General features: G+C 44.9%; 1 long non-coding RNA gene across 1 annotated transcript in view; it reads left to right on the top strand.

Annotated features, from left to right (window-relative positions):
* The first annotated feature begins 569 nt into the window (after positions 1 to 569).
* Positions 570 to 24157, top strand: part of LOC142012212 (uncharacterized) — a 132535-nt gene continuing 108947 nt past the window's right edge. Inside the window, exon 1 of the long non-coding RNA XR_012645285.1 lies at positions 570 to 581. This is a non-coding gene — a long non-coding RNA (uncharacterized LOC142012212). The remainder of the gene's footprint in view (positions 582 to 24157) is intronic.

Below are 24157 nucleotides of genomic sequence, written 5' to 3'. Positions count from 1 at the left end.
TGGCAGATTCTCTCGTTCGGCACCATTAGGTCCCGAGGGGGCCGGACTAAACTGGAAATACATCATTATTATACACTATTTCTGTAAGAGTTCTTTGACTACTAGGGAAAAATACTGCAAAAAGGCACAAGTTTGTGTCTGAAGTGGTAGCTGTCTTAAGAGGGATTTAGCCCCACGTACTTTTTCTAATCAAGAATTGATTTCAGTCTGATAAATTGCAGTCCATTCCATGTTCCACGAGCATGGCAAAACAAAGACTAAGACATTATTTGTCAACAGCTGATGGTAGCAAATTTGAATGTTTTTATCCCATGCTTAGCCTTGAAAGAACCTCTTTTTCATTATAAAGTCACAGTTCTTAAACCCCCCTCTGAGCCATACTTAAACTGCTCCTTCTAAATACCTATTGACTACAGCTATCCTGAAGAGCACAGAGGCCATTGTTTTTGAAATGCTTCCATCTGATCTCTGAGGCAGGGTCTGCAGACAAGCACCCCATTTCCCAAGAGGTTTCCAAGAGGAGTTCCGTTTGGGAGTTGTGCCAGACTTGAAAGAGAGCATGCTGGAGAGTCTTCTGCAAGGTAAATTAAATTTCCCTGTTTATTTATCTAAGGTAGAAAAAAAATGGGCTGCCTAACGGAGCATATGTTGGGCATAATGAAAGACAAACGTTGGCTTTGGAGGGAAAACAGACATTCATCAAAGTATATTGAAGAACAAACAACTCTTTCATTAAAACACTATTGAAAGGTAGCTTCTCATATCCGTTCCACCTGCTTTCCCATGTCATGTGGTGGATGGAAATCTGTTGGGCTCCTCACTTTCCAGTATTTCTCTCTACTGGAGTGGATACATGGCCACCCACACATGGCAGCCAACATGGGCTTTAAACCAATAAGCTGACAAAGACTCAGTGCATAGAATCATAGAATACTAGAATGGGAGGAGGCCTTGAGAAATCATCAAGTCCAGTCGCCTGCATTCATGGCAGCACCAAGCACCATCTAGATCATCTGTTACAGATGCTTGTCTAACCTGCTCTTAAATATCTCCAATGATGGAGATGCCACAACCTCCCTAAGCAATTTGTTCCACTGCTTAGCCACACTGACGGTGAGGAAGTTTTTCCTGATGTCCCACCTTAATCTCCCATGTTACAGTTTAAGCCCACTGCTTCTTGTCCTATCATCAGAGTTTTTAAGTACTTGAAAGAACCTATTAGGTACAAGTGATACCTTAAAAGTTGCAATGAAGTTCTGCATTAATTTTTTTTTCAGTCCTTGTGCAGAAGGCCAGCCTAAGGCCTATGCTTCACTTAAAAACCTATTATGAATACTGCTGGCCCTGTGCACAGGGGCTGAACTTCCCCTCACGGCTCAATCCTGCAAGGTGTTGAGTGCCTCAACTCCCACTGCTTTTAACTGGAATTGAAGGCCAACATGTCAAAACATTGAGTCCTGAGTGACTAGGAGGAAGCAAACTTTGTCTGAAGATGGTAACGCCAATGTGCAGCAAAATTAAGCACTTTGTTCAAAGGAAAAACAGATTTTTATGAAGTGTGCAAAGTTCTGTTTTCATTGTGCTTTATTGGAAAAATATTATTTCCTATTTCCTTCCTTTAATGATTGGATTTTTCCCCTTCCTTTTCCCCCATATTGTCTTTTATTGCCATGTATTAACCCCACATCTTTTCCTCTGTTAGAGATAACACCAAACCATATAGCAACCTGCCTCTGGATCAGGAATGACAATTGGATTCAGGGGATCAGGCCCCACACAGTGTGTAAACATGTTTTAGGGGGCAATGGAGGAGGATCAGATCCACCTCTGACAGACACCCAAGACATCTGTATTTTAATTACAGTTTGGCAATACTTGTGTACGCATCTTGCCAAAAAAGTCTCTCTGAATGGATTGGTTAGGTACAGCTAGCCCCAAATCAAAGATCCCCAGGCACTTTGTTCTGGGGGAATATCCCCAACCAGGGGAGGATCTGGCTGCTTGCCAGGGTGGGTCAGCATCAGGCAAATCAAAGGCATGAAACATGTCTCTCTCCGAAGTGGGTGCAGGGAATCTGCACACCCCTTCTGTTATCAGCACCATCCTCCTCTACAGGCCTGCTGATGGGGAGGGAAGGCAGTTGCCCTGGGGCCCAGCAGTTCCATTGTTAAGGGGCCCAACAATCCTGTTGGCTGCCCTGCTCCTCTGCCTGACCCTCTGTGGCATCTTACTGACACATACCAACAAGCTGCCTGCCTTCCACACCTATCCCAAAATGCACCACAATCTCCATCCCTAGCTGGAACCCTAGAAAAGGAAGGGGGCGGGGCAAAAGCTTGGCTTAACTCGGAAGGAAAATGGTGCTGGGACTGAAGCAATTAATGGCCAGGACTCCAGCAATTTTATTCATTTATTTATGTATTTATTTTTAACCTTTCACAACTGATGTGAAAAGCCAAGGGGTGCTGGAGCTATGAACTGCCCACCCTTGAGGTGCAGGGGATCAGCCTTGGCAAAAAAGTTTCCTCAGAGCCTTCCTGTAAGCAGCTCCTGACGGTCACCACAGGGGTTGTATATTTAGTTGCATCTGTGGTGGTTTCCATTTTGATCAACACACAGGGAAATGAATCAGGGACTAAAGTCTCCCACTGCCTAAGTTAATTTCCTTCTGAATTCTAAGCCATCTAAAGCCTGTGTTAACCTCTAGGAGGGCTGGAACCTTGCTTTTAATACAAGTGATTGCTGAGATGCTGATATAATGGCATGACTCAGAGCTGGGGCTTTTAAGGGGAAAAAAGCAGATATCACAAGACTGGTGATAAAACTATGTGATGGTAAGGCTGGGTTTATAGCTGTTCCCTTTGGTGGAGGATCTACAACCTTAACAAGCAGACAAAACATTCACCAAATGAAAGTAACTAGTAAGCATTGCTACCAGACATCTGCGAGGGCAGGACCCTACATATGGACATATCCACAGAAGAAAATGCTTTAGTGGAACACAAAGGTCATCTAGATTCTTCCTTCCAATATGGCCTCAAAGTTAACTGGTAAACTAGGAATAAAATTCTGTACCAGCTGGGTTTATTTAAAGAAGGGCTGTAAAACTCATGAAGCTGTGTAGGGTAAGGAATAGGGCTGGGTTTATTATACTTATTTGCTGGGAAATACTGATTTTTCCAAACTGAAACTGTGAAGCAGGGTTGGTTGTGATGAATTTCTCATTCTCCATTTTTTTAAAGCAAGACATTTGCAAATCATCCAAATGTCCCATTTTGACATTTACAAGATGAATTATTTTCTTTTTTCAGTTCGAAACAATTTTTCATTTAGAAATCTAAGCAAGTTATAGTAAAGAATCCTTTAAAAATAAGCTCAAAATCACAATCAAACACTTAGAAGTCATCACAATGAAACATTCTGACTGACCCAAACTTAGGTTTGTGGATGTATTAAGGGGTCTGGGGCAGGATAGTTGTCAGTGTGTGAACATATGCAATAGACTCTTTCTCCTGATTACAGAAAATATTGAAATCTCAAACCTATTCCTGGGATGGGAAAGCTATTTCCCAGCCAGCTCTAGGAATCAGAACAACTTTAAAGGTCTAGAGAAAAGTAATTGGTCTCCTTTGTTGAGTCTGTCAACAAGCAGAGACTAGGTCATCAGAGGTGAATAAATACTTCTGGGCTTGTCTATACTTACCAGCAGATTGACAAGCTGGCAATTAAACTTATGGAGCTTGATTTTGCACGTCTGGTGAAGATGTGGCAAAATTGATCTCCCTGGGCTCCACAGTTGACCCCTGTACTCCATGTTATTGCATGGAGTAAGGGAGGTCAAAGCAAGAATATAGTCTATGTCTACACTAGGTATGTAAGTCAGTTCTGATACATCAATTCTAGCTATGCAAATACCATAGCTAGAACTGAGCATCTGAAATGAACTTATTTCCCTAGTATAGGCTTATACTTTGTAACATATGCTATCCAACTGTAATCTTATTATCACAGTCTTAGGGTATGTCTGTACAGCAGCCTCATTTTGAAATAAGATGTTCCGGAAGAGCTTATTTTGAAATAACCCTGCTAAACACAAAAATGAATATCGAAATAGCACTTAGCTGTTTTGAAATACAGCATCTACACACAGACCCTATTTCAAAATAGAGACATTGAGCTCTCTATGGCTCATTTCGAAATAGGCTCTATTCCCTGTCTTAACAGCACCTGCTTCAAAATAGCTATTTCGAAGTAGGTGCTATTCCTTGTAGAATGAGGTTTACCAATTTCAAAATAAGCCAACCGCCATTTCAAAATTATTTCTAAATGGCAGTTGCGTTGTGTACATGGTGGGATAGTTATTTCAAAACAATGGTTTTTATTTCAAAATAACAGATGTGTAGACCTACCCTTAGTCTGGTTATCCCTTCCCATCTTGGCTAGAATGGGACTTGGCCTTTAGACCCATCTGTAGGAGCAACCCCCCTTTTATGCCTTCCGTAGGCTACCTGGACATTGAAGCTAGATGCACAGAAGGCTGTGTAAATCGCCCTCCACTGCCTAGAGCAGATGGTCAGAGAGAAGCAGGGAGTGATTGGATCCAAGGCCCCACTCCACAGCAGATCTGAGCAAGCCCAAGGGGGGTTCTTAAATAGTTGCATTGGCACCCATGCTGGGGATTGCTGACCCTTGCATTAGAACACTGAAATAAGTAACATTGGAAAAAACCTGCTTTAATGTCTTATAAGGTGGTGATGGAGCTTACTTATCGCACCTCGCTTAGGGCTATGCCTAGGGGAGCTGAGAGAATTGCCAGGACTATGGGCATGGTGTGTTGAGTGGGGGGAGGGAAGTAGCTCCATGCTCCTGGAGGCATCAGGTGGAAGGAGTGGGGCTAGAGGTTGCCAGCCCTCAATGCCACCCAGACCAAAACTTGCCACTCCACCAGCCCTTAGCACGGCAGTAGTAGCAGTAATGACCAGGAACCCTGGACTCTTTTGAATCATCAGGCCCTAGAGCAATAGTCCCCTTTTCACCCCCTCATTCCCCTGTCAGCAGGCCTGGCTGTGTCTAAGGGACTGACCATCACACAGATGTTCACTTTTCCTGTTTTTCTTGGGGGCTGATTTTCCTCTCACTCGCACCAGACTCTATCCAGAGTAGTTTCACTGAAGTCAGTTGATTTAGCCAGTTAATGTAAGTGTAATTTGTCAAACAAATGTGAGAACCCCTCCCCCAGGCCCCCCCCCCCCCCAAGTATGCCCTACAGATTATAAACCCCTGTAGGCAAGGAATCTATATGTTGTGCCATGAACATTTATGGAATGACAAAGAACAATAACTAAATCACACATGATTAATAGAAACAGAGAGAGAGCCATGCTAGTCTATACACTATCAAAACAAAAAGCAGTCAAGTACCACTTTAAAGACTAGCAAAATAATTTATTAGGTGAGCTTTCATGGGACAGACCCACTTCTGGTCTGGTCTGGCTATGGACTGAAGAAGTGGGTCTGTCCCACGAAAGCTCACCTAATAAATTATTTTGCTAGTCTTTAAAGTGCTACTTGACTGCTTTTTGTTTAAATCATATGTTTTCAGTTAAAGCACATAGAGCTTTTTGGATGCAGTTATCTGCATGAGCTATAGTTGGTTTATATTTTCACATTTCTGAGTATTCATCCCCACATGGCTTTCTGGCCAATCATGAGCCAAGATTTTTATTGTGTATGTAACAATACTTACAGTGTTTATTTCCCATGAGGGGTGAGAGGTTTTGTTAGTGTTAGTAAAGACTTGAAAGGTGATGGAAAAATAGAAGCGTTATTGTGGTCATCTATTTTGCACTGTATTATAGGGTTTGCCCGTGAAAGTTAGAGCTAGCGAATTCCTGTATGTCTGATTGGCTATAGAATACCTTTGCTGTTATCTCAGAGTTCAGTTCATTGTCTAAGAAAAGGGTTATTCAAGGGGCACGGACAGTAGTTTTGTATTTGTCAGTCCTGTTTTGCTACATTAAGTCATACTGTACAAACAAGTGAGGTCTTGTGAATGCACTTGAAGTTGTGGTGTAGGTTTGGAAAGAAATCAAGCAAGGAGAGCTGAGTAGAAGTATGCTGATCAGCGCTTAAATCTACGAACCAAATTTAAGGGAGGGTAATACAGCCTCCATTCTGGAACATCTTGTAATGATGACAACCATTTTATATGATGGGTCTTGGGCTGGATAAATTGTGCATCTGTAAAGCAGGCTTCCCTTGAGCCAGTGTGGCCAGTGAGCAAGCCACAACTCAGCAGCCTCCCAGAGTCTTAAAATGGATTTGCTGAGTGTTCTCAGGGCCTGGTGACTAACTTACAGCCTGTCGTCTGGCAGGACTCCCTAGGTGCTGCCAACCCATCCAGAGGAGGGAGTAGAAGCAAAGGGGGACTCAGGTCCCCTGGTGCTGGTACAACAGATCAGCCTGCCCTGGGCCGCTTCTTACCTCTCATGTTCTCCAGTTTGGAGCCTGGCCACAGAACTAAACCTCCTTCTCAATAATTTGGACAATTAGTTGGGGCTTCACTGTTCACTTTTCAGAGTCCAGTTGTTGGGGTCAGGAAGGCCTTGACCTCCCAGTCAGGTCATACCACAGTGTACACCGGCCTGGCCGGCATGTTGCCCATAGGTCAGAATCTGACCCGTGAAGCCTTTTTATCCAGCCCACAAGGCCTTTTCCCACAGCAGCCGTGTCATTTTACCCGAGCTGGCCAAAGTGAGCGTGGGGCGCAGAGCGTAGTCAAGCTGGGGCAGGGGTCGGCGACCTGCAGTTCCAGAGCAGCATGTGTCTCTTTAAGGAGCCACTTGCAGCTCTCTGCCCTGCTGCAGCTGAAATAATGGAACTAAATGTAATTGATTTAATAGCTAGCAGGACAGCAGGAGGGATCTGGCCATTAAACCAGTTACATTTAGTTCCATTATTTTAGCGCAGCAGGGCAGGGAGCTGCCTGCACTGCAGATGGGGGAAGGGAGCAGGAGAGCTGAAGGGAGGGGCGGCCATGCAGCCCTGCTGAGAAATGTTGGGGGAGGTGGCGGGTGCAGAGGAGCAGCAGCAGCACATGAAGCTTGTCTTCTGAGGTGGGTTAATCCTGAGGATTGTGGGTGTGGATTTGGGGCTGAGAAGGGTTAAACCTGGAGATGTGGGGGCTGGTTTGGGGCTGAGAAGGGTTAAGCCTGGGGATGGGAGGGCAGGTTTGGGACTGAGAGGGGTTAAGCCTGGGGATGGGGAGTTGTGGGCTATTTTGTGTTTAGCACCTGGAACATGTAAAAAATTGTCAAGTGGCCCCAGATGCAAAAGGGTTGGCCACCCCTGGTCTAGACCCTTCCCCTACTGATCCCTGTGTCCCAGCAGCTTCAGCTCAGCTGCTTTTCTGAAGAAGTATCTCTCTGTCCATCTGCCCTGGCTTGAGTGGCAGAGTCCCCTTTTAAGCAAGTCCTCCAACTGGAGCGTTCTCTGCAGCTGCTGATGCTTTCTTGGCTCAGTACTGCCCCACAACTACTTCAGCCTTAGTGTGGGGTCTGTAAACACCAGCACAGTCCATAAAATTACCCATCAGCTGTATCACTAAACACAGGTTGGTGATTCCTAGGGTGTAACTGGAAAGTATTAATTATGGTCCACTTTGCTTGGGAATTTTCTTTACCTATAAAGTTTAAGTAGGTTTTTCTTTTCTCCAAACCACCATCCTCTGAGTTCAGCTCTGTGGACTAAATGGGGCCCTTGTCGGTGGGAACATGTCAATGCCTTGAGGAATACAGGCTTTTATTTTCAGAATGTTTGTGAGCAGACAACAATCTTTAACCTGCCGCCTTTCCTATGTCTACCTGGGATAGAGGGAGGCCACAGGCATTTCAAGCCATACATTCATTTGCTTAAATAGCATATTTCTTTGTACCCAAAGGTATGGCAAGATTGAACTCTTAGAAGGGTGAAGACAGAAGGACAATGGTTAGTTGAAAAGCCTCCCAAAGGATGTGTCAGTTTAAGAGTCACAATCCTTTCTCTGGTTCTCCCCTGGAGTCAGGCAAAAACAGTTTGCTACTGCACCATTACTGCCTAGAATGTGCTGTTTTAGAGGTATATGAGGTCCTTGTCAGGGATAGGGACCATAAAGTTGTGACTTACAGTGAAAAAATGTATAATGAGGAATTTCCCCCCATAAGAAATATTGTAAATAGAGGGGGATTGGGACTGTAAGAGCGTAAATTTTGCCTATGTGACCATTTAAACCGTAATGTCCCACTCACTTACCGGGCCATACATTGAAGGCATTTTAAGCAACATTTAAAGAAATGATCCCACTCCTTAAGTACACTTTTAAACCATTTTTATCCCATGTACACTATGAGACAGAGGAGAGTCGCAGAGAATGCTGGGAGTGTAGGCTAATTTTCCCTTTTGTGAATTACATAACAACTTAAGTGTGAGGAATTTGTACGTTGTGTTCCTCAAAGCTTTGGTTCTGTAAGTGCGAAACAACTTACATTGCAATTACTTATATCAAGGACTGACTGTACTAGCCAGTGTATTGGTGGGAGGGAGCCAAGGCCCTGCCTCTCCACACCCTTCTTTGCCCACTCCCAGCCCGGCTGTCTTGGCAGGATATAGCAGCCCCACAGAACCTGCTGTCAGAGGGGTAGCTGAGATACCAGACTATAAGGCAGGGTTTCCCAACCTATGGGTCAGGACCCAAACATGGGTCATGATTACATTTCAAATGGCTCGCCAGCTGGGCTGGGCAGTGCCGAAGGTGGCTATTAAGAAGCCATTCACACTCCTGAAGTGATTCTCAACTTCTTTAACTGCCAGGCAGTTAAATCAATCAATTACATTGAGAACTGTATCAGCTGCAGGGCAGAGAACTGCTTACCTGAGGAGCAGCACCCCGCTCAGGTAAGGTGGGGGCCTGAGTCTGAGGTTGGGAAGGAGGGAGGGCAGAGCTGATCAGCTCCCTGGCTTCAAGCCTCTGCAGGAGGTGGGGTCCCCCCCCAGATTCCAGCAGGGTTCCGGCAGCTAGCGCTGCTGGCGGGGCTCTGTGACCCAGCCGGCTTCCAGCCGCAGGGGTCCCTGTGCCTCCTCTCGGTACCTCCAGCCTGTGAGTGACTCTGAGCCCCTGAGTGTGACTCCCCTAGCCCCCTGCAACCTCTGAGTGTGACTCTCCTCACCCTTTCCAGCCTGAGTGTGACTCCCCTAGCCCCCTGCAGACCCTGAGTGTGACTCCCTTAGCCGCCCTAGTCCCCTGCACCCCCTGAGAGTGACTTTCCTAGCCCCTGAGTGTGTCTCCTCTAGCCCCCTTCTACCCCTGAATGACTCCTAGCCCCAGAATGTGACTCCCCAAGCCCCTGATTGTGGGGTTTAAGCTGGGGGGAGCAGTTTGGGGAGGAGTGCCTTTCCATCACCACAGCTCTGACTATGTTAAATGGCATGTTATTATTTTATTAATATATTTCCCCTCTTCTGCGAAATAACTATTATGAATATATAAACCTGAGGGGCAACAATTTTATATTCTTGCCTAAGGTGCAAAATTAGCCAGTTACTGCTCTGCTCTCTCTGCTCTCCACCGTCTTTGAATTGCCTCGGGTCTCCAAGTCTTCCTGAATTGTCAAAATGGGTCCCCATCTGGAAAAGGCTGGGAACTGCTGCTGTAAGGATATGTGTCACTGGACATGGGCCCAAACTGCTAAATCCAGATAAATGCATTTACAGTCTTCTGTGACTTGTACAGCATGTGCGTGAGCACCTGTTAAGTACTAGACTGTAGAAGCTTTTGTTGAGTGGTTCTTTGAAAATTACCCAAGAAAGAGCACAAGTCCCTTTGAAAATCAGTGGTATCTATGTTCTTTTATCCCTGAGGGGCTTTTAAAATCTCCTCCTTACCTTTCCAAAACTTAAGGAAAAAGGTCCGAAGAAAAACATTCAGCTATATGCTCCAGTTTTTCATTTGTCAAAATCCATAATTCTTCTTCTATCCAGTGAAGTGATCTTTTCTCAATAGAGTTAACCCCTTTCATCTAGTCAGGATCTCCCATGTTATGAGACTCCATTCTCCTACTAAGACACTTCAGAGAAACTTACCAGAAAACTCTATTCTAGAGTGCAAAATCCAGGAACAAAACGTGGAAAATGACAGTCCTTGTGTAAAGATAAACTCTGGCCTCAGTGAATCATGTCACAATCAATGCTACTTTGGAGCAGATAGCTCTCAATCAAATAGGCACTGTTCGCACCAGCTGTCTCTAAGCTAGAATACTAAGAGATATTCCAGTTTTCAGGGTCATCCATCTCACCTGTTTTTATTATTAAAAAATCATTTTTAAGAAATGACGCACTGAGAACTCAATAAGTGGTAAGGATCCTTTGAAGAGACTTTAATGGAGCTCCCATTCTGACCAAGCTGCCTTTACCAATTTCTCTTCCCTTTTAACCAGGTCTTAAAGCTTCCTCTGACATAGCTTCATGGCTCTTTGTGTCTGTGGTTGCTGCCAGAATGGAAATGTGGGGTGTGTGATTCAGATGATGTAAATTGCCTAACTGTGCATGCCAGTTTACACCTTGTCAGGATCTGGCCCATGGAATGCAAACAATATGTGATGCTGTTTAAGTAACTATTGGGGGCATCACAATGACATAATCCAAACAACTCAGAAATAACTATCTCGAAAAACAAGTATTTTCTCGTTGAACAAATGCTTTGGTTAATATCCTGGGTACACTGAAGTCAATCACAAGTCTCCCATGGACAGTTCAGTGGAGACCAGGTTTCAACCTAAGCATCTGAGTAAACCTTGCGTTTTTCCGAGATAGATTCAATAATTATTTCTTCAAATTCTGAGATATAAATTTGTCATCATATTTGAGTCCCCACCTCCGCAAAAATATTATAATAATACAATGGGAGTTAGTAGATGCAGAATGTAACTTAAATTTACCTAGTGATGATAGTATTACTAGTGGTCTCCAGCGATGGGTCTCAAAAATGTCAAACTCTCAAAAATGTTCAAGAGACAAGAAATCTGCTTCCCGCTTGGCTCTGCTGGCTACCTGAGTCTCCACAGTTGTCACCTTTGCTAATTCAAATTTTCACACCAATACTGGGGAAAGAAATCAATTCTGGGGCTCAAACTCCACAAGTCCTCCACATGAAGCAAGAGTTTCCTTTGGTCACTTTCAGTATAAAGTTTAATATACAAACTGCTTTGAATTCCCAAACCTAAAATATGTGTGGCATGAAACTAGACCTATTCTACAAATACTACAAATATAAATTCAATTATAATTGGATTAGCCTGCTTTATTTGTACAGTAGCACTGAGTGAGAATGTGTGATGAGGAAAGCTGCTGTAAGATTTGTCTTGTCACTCATAATAAACCTGAGCTGCAGTGTTTGGGTCTAAAAATGAACTTTCCCAGAGTTTGTGCCCACGGCGTGGGAAGAGGAAGAACATTTGGTTCTAAATGAACATTAACATTAGCTTTGTGAAAAGAGTGTACCAAATGCGCTTGGTTCTCCTCTTATACCTGCTGGTGCCAGCAGGGAGTTGGGGCGGGGGGCGTGATTTGCTGGGCCCCTGGGCAAGGTGAGGGGGCACCAGATCCATGTTCCTGGAAGGGGCAGGGCTGGGGACATCCAGCCTTCAGCACTGCTTGGAGCATGCTGCAGGCTCTCCACGCACCCGAGTTTAGGGTCACTCAGAGTGCGCCCCACAGAGCTCCAGCAACAATTTGCAGGGCCCGGGACTCCAGCCCTTTTGAATCACCAGGCCATGCGGCAACTGCCCTCTTCCCCACTTTCTGTCAGCGGGCCTGGCTGATGCAAATCACTGAAAGGAGAGGAGCTACGCTGCTGTAAGTGAGATCAGGATCCAGGCCACTAGACACTGAATGGGTTTTTAGATTTCCCCTTTGCCATGAATGGATGACAGAGGACTCCCCTAGGAAAGTCCACTGTGGCAAGGTCACTTGCTTCACAGAGGGGGCACGACTTCATTGCTGGAGACTGCGAGCCTGATGCTTCACTGCCCTGCCCTTTCTGTAATCTCTTACACCAGAGCAAGGCACTTGGGCTCTGATTTGGTACCACACCCCACTAACTGTGCTCACTTGTTCCCCGTGCATCTGACTGCCCAAGCTGCATGGCAATGGAGTATCTGGCCCTGTCTCTCGAGAGCAGCCAGCAAGTATTCATGTGGCACCTTAAAAACTAACAATTTTATTTGGGCATGAGCTTTCATGGGCTGGAACCTACTTCTTCGGATGCCTGAAATGGAGACGTCAGTTTGGCAGGTATATATATATGTATGCTAACCTGGGACTGTGATGTTACTATTCAGAGGACGAGTGTTAACAAGGTCAATTCAGTCAGGGTAGATGTGGCCCTTTCCTAACAGTTGGTGAGAAAGTGAGAACACCAAAAGGGGGAAAATTACTTTTTGTAGTGAGTTAGCCACTCCTAGTCGCTATTCAGACCAATCGGATAGTGTCAAGTTTGCATATGAGTTCCAGCTCTGGAGTTTCATGCTGAAGTATGCCATAATTTAACATTTCTTGTTGTTTTTGCTGAAACATGGCTACCCTCTGAAACAGGTAATTCATGGCAATTCTTCAGACTGGCTCCTGCAGAGTCACCAACTGCTTGCTACATTTAAAAATTACTGCCTTGTCTTACACTAAAATAGCCTTCCCTTTCTGTGTTTGAGTGTGCAACTTATTAATTTAAAAGACACAATCCAATGCTGAACTGCGAAACTGCTTACCCAAGCTATCCTCATTTGCAACCCCGGAATATATCATACATCATGCCAGCATCAGATAGGTGCAATGAGAAATTATTCTTCAGTTATCATTTGTTTTGGCCAAGCATATGTTTGCTTAAATGTTAATTTCTCGTCTTATATTTTATTCCACCTTGTTTTGTCGTCTCAGTGAAGCCACCTCAACTTCGTTTCCTATCAGAATCTCCATAGAGCCCATTTTGTCTAATTCTTTATTTACTTGAAAGCATGAGTTCAATGTTGGACTCAAACCTGGGCATTATTAGTTGGTTGGTTAGTGGAGTTGGTTCGTATTTTTTTCATCTAGACACTATGGGATGAAAAATGGCTTTTCAACCAAAATTTTTTTTTGACTAGAACAATTGCATTTTCATGGCCAATGGCTTGTTTTTCAATAGAAAAATAAAATCAGATTTTTTCAGTTACATTTTACAATTTTGGTGCCATTTGGAGGGCATTTGTTTGAATTTTGGTAAGGGGATTTGTTTTACATCAAGACAAAAACTGTGGACCTCTTTTGGTAGCTGGCCTTTTAAATCTGGGAAGGACAAGCAGCTGTTGGTATAAGATGCTTGTCTTACACCTGGCTGCTGTCTGGGTGCCTCTTCTTGTCTTGATTTTTGGATGTATTTTAGCTCCCATTATTTATGCTTCTGATTGTCCCTGTCTCTCATTCCCAGGGTGGCATGGCCTCCTAATGTTGCTGAAAAGGAAACACAGGAAGGAGTATTTAGCTCTCCTGAGTCTCCTCTGGCTTCACCAAAAGCTACAGTAAGCACAAAGCCGTGTGTGCTCAGTATCAAACCTGTGGAGTTATTCTGGTATAGTGCTGCAGTCAGTGCAAGAACAGGACTCTGATCCTCAGCTGACGTAAATTGCTTTAGCTCTGCTCACTTTCAGTCAGCTAACAGATGGCCCTATATTTGCTGTGGCTTTCAGTGTCTGGCTTCAAGTCTAATGTTAAGAATTATTTTTGTAGTGTGTTATTTACAAATGATTGAGGACTGATAATCTAGGGTAATTTTAATTAAATTACTCCTAATCTATTACAGGTGGAAGATTTTAAGGTTGTTTTTAAGGTTTTTGTTTTTTCAACTGTTACGGTCTTTTGCATCTGTTCTGTAAGTGTGACATAACCTGCTTGCATACAGTATAAGTGAGTAGTTTTGTGTATCTGGAGATATTTTGTAGTCTGTTTTAGGAGAAGGTGAATCTCTTCCTCCCCTTCCACAAAGGTCTAGGATTGAGAGGTCAATTTTGGACTATGACTGGAGTACAGTTAGCTCCAAGGAAGCCGTTGCTGTTTTGCTGAAGCCCCCAGAATAAAGTTACAGCCAGATGCAAACACCCAATGAAGAATTTATATAGATTGACCAATTCTCACTATATAACTTATTCTGTTCTAAACAATTTCCCCATCAACCTGATTTACTTTGAAGCAACCCTCAGACACACATTATGCCTGGGCCAGGTGTACACTAAACCTGATAGTCAATCCTAGACAGGCAATTCCAACTACGAAAATTGCATAGCTGGAATCACTGTATCTAGGATGGAATTATCAGGCCATCTTCACAGAGAGAAGTCAACCTCCCTTATGCTTCACAATGAGGAGGAATACCAGGGTCAACTATCAAGCCCTTATAGTCTGAGTTCATGTGTCTCCTAGAATTTTGAACCTAGAGCTAGACATGAAGGTCGTGACTGGAGCCCTGTAGTTATGGGTCCTTCAGCCAGGGTCTTGTCACTTTCCCAGTCCACGCTCACACTTCTCCAAACTCCACATGCCCTTCTTTGGGGCGCAGAGGGAGCCCCTACAAAGTTGTGATCTGTGTCATGGAGGGCTTGGTACAATGCCTGCAAGAACCCATTCACCCTGTCCAAACATACCCTGATGTTGTAGAAATGCATTGGGCATAAGATCCTTCCATACTAGCGGTACGAGCAGAAGGAGTTCCCCCTAGAAAGCTTAAATGAGATTAACCTGATTGTGAGATTAACCAATGGCTATTTCTGGGGGATGAAGATGAGAGGACTTTGATTGGTCCATAAATCCTCTGTACTCAATTTTACCCCTGCATGCAGACAAGTAGTTTGCATTGTTTTTAGTAGGTGTCCCTTCTGCACATCCAAGGTCAGAATTTGCAGATACAGATAAATAAAGGGTTAAGGGGGAAAACCCCTCTTTCCAAAAGCCAAGCAAACATTTTTTAAAATAATGATAATGATCTAAGTGGATTTCTAAGTAAAAGATACATAATTCTAAAACTTCAAGCCTAAACACGTCCAGCACCAAGGACCATGTTGTCCCAAGTCTGTATACTTTGCAAGAAGCTGATGCTTATTTTCCATAGGAAAATAATTTTTCCAGAGGACAGCTTCAGCTTGGCTGCCCCGTATAGTGCTTCTGTGACAAGCTGCTCTTTTAGCAGCACTGACAGATCTCCAGCAATATTTATTTGTTCAGCTAAATCCTGAGCTGGTGACAGGTACATAATGGAATGAAAGCAGAATGGAGGGAAGCAGGCAAGAAAGTACGGAGGTTGGAAAATAGAGCATGCCTTTTAGGAACCTAACTACAAGGGGCACTGTGTGCTGTGAGATTTGTGCATCCTCACACTTGTGGTGCACAGACGTTTCAGGTCAGTGCACTAAGTTTCTGCTCAGGTCTTAACTGGAAGACATGCTTTCGGAAGGCTTGATTACTGCCCTTTAAAAACCAGGAGCAACAAAGAGATGTAAAAACAAATGTTAAATGACCACTCATTTGTCCACTCCCCTCATAATGTTCTTTCAACTTCCACTTATGTCACCATTCATGTTTGGAATACCCTGATACATATACCCACAGCCTCTTCCGGACCTAATTCTCCAAGATGCCTGCAAGAAATTAGATAACTCTGACGAAATGGATCTTTGCCCATGAAGTTAATGCTCTAAAATATCTGTTCATCTATAAGGTACCACAGGACTTCTTGCTGTTTTTGAAGATACAGACAGACTCGGCTACCTCTCTGATACTTGATAACTAACAATGGGCTTTCTGTTTTGCCTTAGATGGAAGGATAGGCAGTGTTGCCTAATGGAAAGAACAGTCCACTGGAACTCAGAGCATGTTTACACGGATGAGCAGCCAGGTTTGGGCAGTGCCTAGCAAAATGGGCCTCTGATCCCATTGAGATTTTAATATATTGTAATGAAATCCTTCTCTATCACCCTGTATATGGCAGGGTGTAATCCACTGTCCACTGAAGTCAGTCAGAGTCTTTCCATTGACTTTAGTGAGTGTTGTATCAAACTGTTTGGTTGAAATCTAGGCCCACATGGAAGACATTACAAATCTGACCATTGACTTTTAAAGGGACAGGATTTCACCCCAGAGTGTATGTTATATAAACGCTACTGGAGGGAATCCTTAAAGCAAAGCTTCGCACTTCCTCACATATGTATGTGAAGTTATTCACTTTGAAGTGATGCATTGTGTAAAATGATGGCTGGAGAAAATTCAGGGGTCAGGTAGTCCAGTCCTAGAGCTAGTGTGGAGGCATAGGTCTTCTGTGCAGTTGCGTCTTGGCCTCCGATGTTGTCCCAGGATCTGTGGGTTCTGCGAACAAACCCCTTGAGGGAATGATCACATGAAAACCCCCAGAAGTGATCACAACAACTTGCCAGGGCAAAATTTTTATCCTTTGCAGGGTGGGGGTGATTAAGCCCCTGTGAGTGACAAAAGCTCTGCCATTCAACTGGCAGTGTAGACAGGGCTGCAGCTGTGCCATGGGTCTTTTATTTTGGTATAGAGGCACCCGCTTATATCCAACTTTGCTCCTCAGGCTTACTATAGGGCAGTGCCGTAAGTAGCTAAGTTTGTGCCTGAAGCAAGAATATAAAATTGCACCCCCTCATGTTTATATATTCATAGTTATTTCATAGAAAAAAGGAAATGTATTATTAATTACATTTATTTATTATAGTCATGAGATTTGCATAAACAATCAATTTATATATCTATAAAGCAGCACTCTGATCGCTAGCTCACTAATTAAATTGCCCTAGAGCTCTGCCATAACAAGGGTGTGGTGAGTGAGGCACTTGCCTCGAGCACATAGTCAAGGGGGCAAATGTATATGTGTGTCACTCCCCACACCCTTGTTATGGCACAGCTTTAGGGCAATTTAATTGGTGAGCTAGCGATCAGAGTGCTGGTACATTTGCTGCTTAGCTTCGACCCTGGCCCCCTCCTGCTCTTCCACTGGCTGCTGTTGAGGAGATGAGGCACCCTGCTGGTCTTCCTCCCAGAGGGGAGTGAGCGATCCCACCACCATCCTTGGATCTCTGCTGGCATGCTGGTTGCTGCTGCTGGATGCCCTGCTTCTGTTGCCATTGGGGAGGAGGAGCCATTGCTGGAGTGGGTGGAGCTAGGGTTGCTGGTCTCTGTGGTGGTGGTGCTGGACCAAGTAGCTGTATCATCTCTGCTCGAATGGTGGTGGCTGCTTCTGAAGCGGGAGTGGCATAGAGCCCTCCCGCCTACACCAGTGGTTATCGACCAGGAATCCCACTGCAAGCAGGTTTCAGGGGGTCCAGTGAACAGGGCCAGCATTAGACTTGCTGAGGCGTGGGGCTCTGAACCCCGCCACTCAGGGTTGAAGCTGAAGAAATATGCCTTCGTGATGGTCCTGTAGCGTGGGGCCTCGGGCAATTGCCCTGCTTGATGCCCCATAATGCCAGCCCTGATTTTTGTATGTCGAAAGACAACTGTTGTGACATAGGTGGGCCATGGAGCTTTTGATACCAAGTTTGGAGGGCTCAGAAAGAAAAAGGCTGACAACCCTACCTTAGTCCCTCCATGCATACAGACCCAACACCATTCTGAAATTGATTTCCATCCTCAGCTCAGCCATCCTCCCTCCCCTGTTACCACGGGGGACTCTGATTGCAGCAGCAAGCTGGGACTACTCTTTGCTGTTGCCTAGCACCCTATTGCAGGATTATAGTTGTTGTAATAAGGCGTAAACCCAATGTCTTTATTATGACCATTATTTTAGTATCTGGCACAATTGTGAATTTAAGCTCCCAGGCTTGTCTCTGGAAATGTCCTACAGGGTTCTTTTGAGGATGAGTATTGAGAGGTCAGCTATGGTGTGATCATTTTGTGAAATGTGTTCGCCCATGGGTGGATTGTATCATGTTTCTGTGCAAGAGCATAGTGACTGTCTGGTTTCACACAGACCTTAGGCTGGCAACATAGGCGATACTCCAGCTGCATAGGGGATGGCATGCAGCCCCAACGGAGAGGGGCCAGCCAGCAGCAGGAGTCTGTGCTGCATATTTCCCCGCACTCACTGTCAATGGCAGGGAAGGCGCAGCAAGGTGGGAACAGTTGCCTAGACTGATAAACTGCTGTCTTGACACACAAGCTACCTGTGATGACTTTCTTGATCGTTTCCAACTCTGTCAATAGTCAGTGATGTCATGGATCAAAACGGCGTGTAGCTATTGCATGATTACAATAGTAAGACAATAGAGGGATATTAATACCCACAAATTTAGGGCTGTCCTCTTTTTGATATGCACATGAGGAAAGATGTGATCCTAAAAGCTAATAAATATAAGCCTCTGTATTTGTCCAGAATATGTTTTCGTAGTAACTGAACCTGTACTGCATTTTAGTGGTCAGAAGAAAAAAGTACACTGATGAATGTAAATTGTACCCAGGATTCCGTGACAAGGCTGATCCTTGCTCTGGCAAGAACTTTTAAGTTCCCTGTCACCAAAGGAAAAATCTCGCTAAGGTCACACATCCCCTGACCCTGGGATATACACTGCCTCCACCCAAGTGCAAAAACCCCTTTTGAAAACCTGGGAAGACATACTTGGGATGTCTCCCTGTTGGAGTAATCCCACACTCTTCACGCACCCACAGAAGAGAGCTTGAAAACAATCTGCCGTTTCTTAAGAGCTGAACTTTCAATCACAGTCATGGACATGCAGAACCTCCTGTCATCTAGGATATGGGAATCAGATCATAGTCTTTAAAAGGTGATTTTATTAACAAAACACAAGACATACTTGGCAAGTATACCTAGTTGCTAGATGTTACAGAGCAACTGAAAAAAAGGTAGATTAAAGCACTGAGAATGATTTCCCTAGGATTCAGTTTAAAAGTTACAGTGTACAGGGTGGTACATAAATCAGCCTAAGAAATCCCACAAACCAAACCTGGAATTGAAAAAAATAAATAAATAAAAAAGATTACATCTCACTAAACATCCCTTTCTACTCACGTATCTGTTATTCCAAGATTTCTCTCTAGGTATGAATATTACTGGAATTCCATTCCTGGTTCCTGGTTAATCCACCTCTCCCAGTTCACCTTTTCTCACACAAAACACTGCCACAGCAGATCACTGCCTCCATTCAAAAATCCCACTTTCTCTTCCCATTGGCTCACCAGGCTACTTGCCAACACTGGCTTTAACTCTTTACTGGTAATTTAGTTACCTGAATGGCTATGATGTCTAGAAAAGGGCAATAGCCCTCCTATCCATCACACCATGCTTAAAACCAAATTATATCATTTATGCTTTGTAAATGTCTATATTTTACTTTTACTCCAAAACAACTTTTTTACGGGATGCTTCTACTGTGGAATAAATCCATATTGACTTCCCTCTGAATTTAAGCCAGGATGCCTAAACCTGGCTTTCCCCCAAGCCCCACCAAAAAAATCAATGAATTAGTTCCCTTCTGATACTTCATGGGATATAGAGTTAGTTCACAACTCCTCAGGCCTGGTGCATCACTGATAGGGAGCTAAACTCAAAATGGAGCTGCTGAAATTGGGATGTGTTAAAAAAAAGGTGCTGGGAAGGAACAAAGTGCAGAGAAAAAGCAAGTCCCTTTATGAATTTACAGTGGGATGATTTCTCATGTGTTAAAAAAGCAATTCTCCACCTGCAATTTTAGGCTGTAAGAACAGTAGCAACTGTCATGTCTAGTCCTTAACAAAAGCACTTGACACAAAGTCATTGGTCAGTACAATTGAGTCCGTAGTTCCCTCCTTTTCCTGAAAAGGAATTAATTACACAGAAGCCTAAATTTTATGAAGTGTCATGAAGAACTGAAGAAAGTGACATGCCCTGAGTCGCTGTGTGACAGGAAGATCCATGTCACCTCACGTTCCATCTCTGGCATCTGCATTATTGAGCATTCCATTCCTGCAAGCTTTAAAGTGGATCGTCACATGAGCAGACAAACTGGGGCTAAGAGAAACAGCAAACTGTGTCGGTTGCTGTCCATTTTTAAGTTAGGGTTGCCAAATGTCCTCCACAAAAATACTGGACACCAGCAGCTGTGTGCGTGTGTGTGTGTGTGTGCGTGTGTGCGTGTGTGTGCGCATGTGTGTGTGTGTGTGTGTAAAAAAAGCCCCCACCACTCCCCTGCCAGGGAAATGGGGTCAGAGTATGGTGGCTTGCCTGCACAGCCCCCCTGCCCAGCACTCCTGCTCGGGGAGATGGGTCAGGCCACTGGGGCTTCTTCCACTCTGCCTGGGGCTCCTGCCAAAGAGCGGGGCAAGTCCTCATGCCCCAACGCTGCTCCCCAGGGACAGTGCTGGGCAGGGTGGGAGAGCAGAGGGGGCCACTCATTTCTCTGGGGATTCCCATGGCTGATCTGCCACTGCTGGTGCAGGATTGCTGAAAGGCACTGAGGTACATGTCACAGCACTCCTGGGAGGAGGTAGCTGCTGTGTAGCTGAGCACGGGCAGCAGCTGCACCAAGCCAGGTTGTGGCCTGGAGGTGAGGTGAGGCAAAACCTGCTCACCCTGCGCCAGTGCAGCAACACAGGGCAGGAGCCAGGCCCACATAATATGCACGGAGACTGGCAGCAGGGATGCACCCCTAGGCTAGTGGAAGGGAGGAAGGGAGACCCCACCCTGCCTTGCTGGGCTAGAGCGGCCTGCTTGCGCCCGCCACTGACAGCTCCGCTTGCTCCCAGGACAGAGGGGAACCTGGTTGCTCCCAGCATGCCCTGCAGCAGAGGTGCCCAACCGGCACTGCTTGGACACTGTCACTAGGGGAGGGAGGATGCTGCTAGCTGGTGTCGGGCAGTGGCCCGGAGTGGGTGGGTGCAGGATGCAGCAACAGCAGCAGCAGTGGCTGGAGGAGGAGCACGGAGCCATGCAGTGCTGTGTGCCAGGGCCCCCCGCTGCTAGGGTCGCCAGATGTTCTCCACAAAAATATTGGATATTTATTCTTTGATTTTTTTAACTGGACAGAGAGCCCAAATACCAGACTGTCCAGTTCAATACCGGGCATCTGGTAACCCTATTTTAAGTTCTGTGAGATCTAGCAAAATGTGAAAAGCAAGTACTGTATGGCTTGAGGAGCGACATCCTTTGAACTTATTTATTAAGCAGGAAAAAGGAAAACTGATGTCTTTGATGGTTATGTCATTTGTCATCTCAGAAGAAGTGGCTGAATGGGTATGACAGTGGTTGTGTGTCCGTTAAATAAAGGCAAATTAAGATAAAATGTTAAAAATGTGGCATTGCAGCCTGACGCAGATTAAGATTTATTGGGGCCCTGGTCACATTTGGGTCTGTCCCACTCCTCATCACAAGGCCCCATCCCTTACTCCTCCCCTTCCCCCTGAAATCTGTCCCCCCTTGGACAGGCCAGAAGCTAAGCAGTGGTATGAGCTGCCCAGAGAGCAGCAGGGCCAACAGCCACCGTGGGCCCTGGGGCAAGGTGGGAGAGGGTCCAGCTCCACACCCAAGGAAGGTGCAGTGCCAAGGGTGGAAGGGGCAGGGCCTAGGGCACTCAGCCCTCAATGCTGCTCAGACTGTGGTGCTGCCCTGGCTTCAGAGCCATGTGGGGCAGCAGAGCAGTTCTTTACTAGTGGTTCAAAAGGGTCCAACACTCTGGGCCCCTTTGAAATGCTGGGCCCCAGGGAAACTATCCACTTTGTCACACACACCCCATCAGTGGGCCTGCCAGTGAGCACAGGCTGCTGTGCAGAGCTCTGGACCAGCTTGGCCACCCACACCCCTTGCCCAGGTCTGGGCTGTCTGAGAGACTCTTATAACAGCCCAGGGTAACCGTGTGTCCCATTGTGGCTGAGCCAGTCCCATTTCTAAGCCCTGCACTGAATTTCCTGAATTCTTTTTAGCAAAATTTGGCATTTGTACCATTTGCTGTTGCTTGGAGGGTGGGGAGTGAGCGATGGATCTCTAGGGCCAGTCCTGCGTGACCAGGCTCCAGCCAGCCAGCTCAGGCTGACTAATCAAAAGCTGCTTGTGAGGGTTAGAAGTATTTTCATTATAAGATACACACATCTTATAGAGCTGGAAGGGATCTGGGGAGGTCATCGAGCCCAGTCCCCTGCCCTCCTGGCAGGACCAAGTAGCATCCCTGACAGATTTTATTATTTTTTTCATTTATTTGCTCCAAACCTCTTGGCCTCCTCAAGGATTGAACTCACATAGCTCAAAACACTTATCAAGAGCTGACAAATAGCATTTGCCTTCATTGACACAACCTTGGTGCTAAAACCTACTAGTGTAGCTATGGCCTAAGAGAGGATCCTTGCTGAAATTTTACCTCATCCCTTTTTAGAATAGGATTTACAGACATAGCACTGTAGCTTATGGATCTTCCTCCCCCCCTGGTAAATGCTTCTAGCATTACAGATTCGAAACCATTAGGAGACGTGTTTTTCTCACAGCATGGATCCCTTGTCCCAAGTGTTTCTTCAAGAACATGGGTAAACACAGGAAAAGATGGCCCAGCAGGAGCAAAGTGCTTGTGGGGACAGTATGAGCTAATTGCAATTCAGAGTTGTCAGTGGGTTACCCAGGAAGATGATGTAGATAAACATTTTTTTTTATTTAAACAAGCAGCACATCTCCTTTCAGACAACAATGCGCTCATGGTTGGCTTGTAGCACATGTTGCACTTATCTCTATTTGTTCATGCAAATAAAGACAAGAAGAATTCAGATAGCAGTGTTGATGCAAAGAGAGAGAGCAGAGTTCTTGGGTCAAATTCTTCTCTTACTGTTGAGTAAGTGACTGGAGTTAAGTGCAGTTACAGGAAAAAAGTTACAGAGAGGGAGCCATGCTAGTCTCTATACTATCAAAACAAAAAAGCAGTCAAGTAGCACTTTAAAGACTAACAAAATAATTTATTAGGTGAGCTTTCGTGGGACAGACCCACTTCTTCAGACCAGGAAAAAAGTTGGGGAAGTGAGAGCAGAGTTAGACCTCAGCTTTGCAGGCTCTGTTGATTGATTTCTCTCTCTCCTTTTATACATCTAGGAGGCTCTTGGATAGTGAACTGGTGGGGGCTATATAAACAGACACGGTTAGATTAGCGCGGCTCTCTCTCTCTGTTACTATTAAACAGACACATATGTGACTACTTTCTCAATCCAGGTAGAGGACTTGCTCTCACTTTTTTTTTCTGAGATTGATCAGATGTTCTTGTGGAATTTTGAAATATTTGAAATGCAGAAAAATATGATGACTCCACCCATTTTACAGATAGGTAAACTCTGTACAAGCAGGTAAACTGACTTGTTTGATGTCACAGGCAAGTCACTAGAAATATAAAGGCCAGATTCTGCATTATGCTGCACCTTATGAAGTCATTTATATACCAGTGTAAAGTGGATATAAAAGGCTACAGCTTGAACCTCTCTAGTCTGGCACCCTCAGGACCTGACCGGCGCTGAATGAGAGAATCTGCCAGACCACAGTCGGTCAATATTGTCGAGCAGCATTGCCAACACTTCCACTGCTGTCTGGGCTCTTAGAAGACATCTAGGGGTAAATTACAGCTGAATAACAGCACTGAACACTGAGAGCCAGGACTGGTGGCTGTAAACACACTTGCTAGAGCCATGGGAAACTTGGCCATGCCCATGTAAGTGGTTGTCCAACTAACTAAAATCATGCCATATTACAGATGTTGCTGGATGAGAGAGTTCTGGTCTAAAGAGGTTTTGTACATCAAAATGGTAGGCATTCATGCCCCCTTTGCACCGGTGTCAATGACTGCACAAGGTGGAATCTGGCAAACAGAAATCTGGCTCAAGTTTTCTTTGCCATTGGCAGAGTATTCTATTTAGTAAACCCCCTAGATACATTCTGTTTGTGGACATAAAATAATTCAGGCCTTTTAAAAAGATACAGCCGTACTGCCAGTCTCAGGGTGTTCTTTGGCATTAAATCCCACAGGTTGCCTTTATGTTGCATTCCATTTTCTTGACACTAAAGTAACTGTTCTGGGGTGTGCAGGACAGTGCAAGAGTAAGAATGCTGTTAACACATTAACCTGAAGGTAGGAGT

Source organism: Carettochelys insculpta, chromosome 4, assembly GCF_033958435.1.
Source record: "Carettochelys insculpta isolate YL-2023 chromosome 4, ASM3395843v1, whole genome shotgun sequence".
Taxonomy (NCBI): Eukaryota; Metazoa; Chordata; order Testudines; family Carettochelyidae; genus Carettochelys; species Carettochelys insculpta.
This window is presented reverse-complemented; position numbering and strand designations above follow the sequence as displayed.